Below are 3,770 nucleotides of genomic sequence, written 5' to 3' on the forward strand. Positions count from 1 at the left end.
GTGTGCACCTTCCTCCACTCTAAGATCCTCCTTCTTAAAATACGTATTCACCACTGCCAATTCCATCCTTTTAGCAAAATCTACCAACAACTGCCCTTCCACATTCCTCTCCTTAAGATCATACCTTTCCATCACCTCCTCATCACCTCTGTTCCCTTCATTCGTGATCCGCATATTTGATTTGGCACCTATTTTACGCTGGATGCCCTTCCCAATGCAACCCTCCCTATTTATCCGGGCTTGGGACCGGCACTAAGAGTGCACTGGCTTGTGCAACCCTAATGGCAAGGGTTAAGTAGAAAGTACAGATATTTGTGTAAAAAAATTAATGAGTAAAAGTAAAAAGTTGTCCGAAAAATAAACATTGAAGTAAAGTACTGATACCAGGAAAATCTACTTAAATACAGTAATGAAGTATTCTTTACTTCTTTACTTCCCAAATAACTTATGATACAAATTAAAGTAAATGCAGTACAAGCACACTTAATATTCTGATCTTCTTCCAAGTCTTCCTCCACACCCACACATGCCAGGATTCTGCATTGTTCAAACAAAAATATTTGGGAAACAAAGAAACAGGGGTTAAGCAACATAAGAAAGGAGGCACTATCACTGTGTTATGAAGTGGTCTAAATCTTTATTCTCCACGTCCTCGGCTCTGGTGTCTGGTGGTGCCCTCCCCTGGTGCGCTCTGGGCTACGAGCAGTCAAGGAGGCGTGAGGCGGATCTCCCAAAAAAGACCCTCGTCTTTTCCTTTCCTTAATATTCATTCAATAACATATCGCTAAAAGAAACTACAACTAAATAAACTATAGCAAATAGTGGTTCTTGAGTGGTTCCAATCAATTAAATTGACAATGGAACTGCAACGAATGGACATTTGGTGCCACCCAGATGAGGATGGGTTCCCTTTTGAGTCTGATTCCTATCAAGGATTTTCTTTGAGTTTTTCTTTGCCACTTTTACCACCGGCTTGCTCATCAGGTATCAACAATTATAAAGAACAAACTTATAGACAATAAACTTACACATTATTTTATACAACCTTATAACCGATTTATCTGTGTAAAGCTGCTTTGAGACAATGTCCATTGTAAAAAGCACCATACAAAAAATTCATTGAACTGTATTGGATTTTTGCTAGGCACAATTCTAAGGAAGGCTACAAAATCATTTCTGCTGCACTGAAGATTCCCAAGAGCGCAGTGGCCTTCATCATTCTCAAATGGAATAAAAGTGTGGCACAACCAGATCTCTTCTAAGAGCTGGTCTCCTGTCCAAACTGAGCAATTGTGGGGGAAGGGCCTTAGTAAGGTAGGTGACCAAGAACCAGAAGGACCACCATCACTGTAGTCCTCCACTGATCTGCACTATGGCAGAGTGGCTGGACTATTTCCAATGCAAAACATATGAAAGCCCACAAATAAGCACCTGAAGGACTTTCAGACAGTGAAGAACAAGATTCTCTGGTCTGATGAAACCAAGATTGAATTGTTTGGTTTTAATTCTACGTTATGTCTGTAAAAAAAACAGATACCACTTATCACCTGCCCAATACCATGCCAACAGTGAAACATGATGGTGCACCTCTCGCCAGCATCATGCTGTCAGCAGCAGGGACTGGGAGAACATTCAGGTTCATGGGAAAGCTGAGGGGGAGTGGTGGCTCCAGCGGTTAAGGCGCTGGGTTGCTGATCGGGAGGTCTGGGGTTCAAGCCCTGGTATCGCCAAGCTGCCACTCTTGGGCCCTTGAGCAAGGCCCTTAACCCTTTATGCTCCGGGGGTCCCTTACGAGGGGAATATCAAGGTCCGTGACGTGGGGCCGCCTTCCCGTGGGCTCACCACCTGCAGGAGGGACCGTAAGGGACGGTGCTGTGAGGATTGGGCGGCAGTCGAAGGCGGGGGCCTGCTTAGACTGCTGCCCCCGTGACCCGAATAAGCGGGAGAAAATGAATGAATGAATGAATGAATGGGAAAGCTGAATGGAGCAAAGTACAGAGATGTACTCATTAAAAAAAACTGTTCCAGAGCCCTTAGGACCTCAGATTAGGCAGGAATCTGATAAGGAAACTTCCAACAGGATGACCCTATGCACGCAGCCAAGACAACACAAGAGTGACAACTCTGTGATTGTCCTAGAGTGGCTGACTTGAACCCTATAGAACATCTCTGGAAAGACTTTAAAATAGTTGTCCACCAACGGTCCCTGTCCAACCTGATCTAGCTTGAGAGGATTTGCGAAGAATGGCTTAAAATTCCCCCAAGCCAGGCGTGCAAAGCTTGTTGCTTTACACCCAAAAAGACTTGAAGATGTAATTGCTGTTAAAAGGTGCTTTAACTAAGAAATTAAGGGTCTGAAAACTTATGTACATTTAATATGGTTTTCCTTTTTTTTTCCCCATTTCTTTTTTTTCACTTGGCATTTTGAGCCACTAAGTGTAGCTGAATAAGAAAAAATTATATTTGAAGGATTGTAGCATCAGGCTAAAACATAAAATTGAAGAGAGTTAATGGGTCTGAATACTGTCCGAATACACTGGATAAAGACAGGATTAAAAAATAAAAAGGTTTTAAATATAATGTCACAAATTGTTTCAAAAACTTTGTTTCAGACATCCCAAGGTAGGAAAAAAATGAATTTGTATTTAAAAAACAAAAAACAAAAGCTAAAGTTTAAACACCTCCCCAGTAATACAAATACAGCAAACACATGCATAGCAACAATATAGTTTACTAAGTTTTAGCATGTTTATTAAACAAACATCAGTACATTTGTGTAAATACAATAAACACACAAAAAAGTATATCCTGTTGCAAATAATTCGTAAAAGATGTCCTAAGAGATGGTGTGGTATTTACACAGAAATTCCTTAGAACTGGTTCATGAACAGTAATAAAAGCCCAATTACAAAAAAGTTTAAATGTAAAAATGAAATGCAATGATTTTGAAATCTGATAAATCCATTTTACTCTCAGTAAAACTAAGAAAACATTAAATGTTTAAACTGAGGAAATGTACCATTTTACATGGAAAAAAAAAGATTTTTTTGAATTTGATGGTCTTAACACATCTCAAAAAAGGCTAGATTTACCACCGTGTAGCAGCCCCTCTTCTAATAGTCTGTATACATCTACAAACCGGTTGCTATAGTTTTGGGAGGGGAATAGTGTCCCTTTCATATCTGATACAGGATTCTAGATGCTTAACAGTCCTGAGTCTTCTTTTTTGTATTTTTTCTGGTTTCATGATGCCCGAAATGTCATGATGCCAGTTTAGAAGACACTTCTGCTATAAGGCCATGCAGTTGTAATAAATGCATGTCTTGCTGTAATTTACAAGGCCTTCCCTTAAAAAAAAGATATTATCTAGATGGAAGCATATGTTGCTCTAAAACCTGTATTTACCTTTCAGCTTTGATTTTGTACGGCAAACTGTGTTCATTACATCTGTTATTAAAGCAGTAACACATGAGGGCCCAAAGATCACAAGAGATTTCTCCAGGTTCTTGGAATCTTTTAATAATATTATGTACTGTATTTGATGAGATATTCAGTCTTCACATTTTTTTATTTTTTACAGATTGTTGAATCTCTGCCCATCTTTACCTCTGAGAGACTGCTTCTCTAAGATACCCTTTTTTATAACCAATCATGTTACTGATTTGTTGGCAGTGAAGCTAATTAGTTGCATAATGTTCCTCCAGATGTTTCTTTTTAGTAACACTTATTTTTCCAACTTTTGTTGCCCCTGTGTCTTTTTTTCTTTTAGA

Source organism: Silurus aristotelis, assembly GCF_946808225.1.
Source record: "Silurus aristotelis genome assembly, chromosome: 14".
Lineage (NCBI taxonomy): Eukaryota > Metazoa > Chordata > Actinopteri > Siluriformes > Siluridae > Silurus > Silurus aristotelis.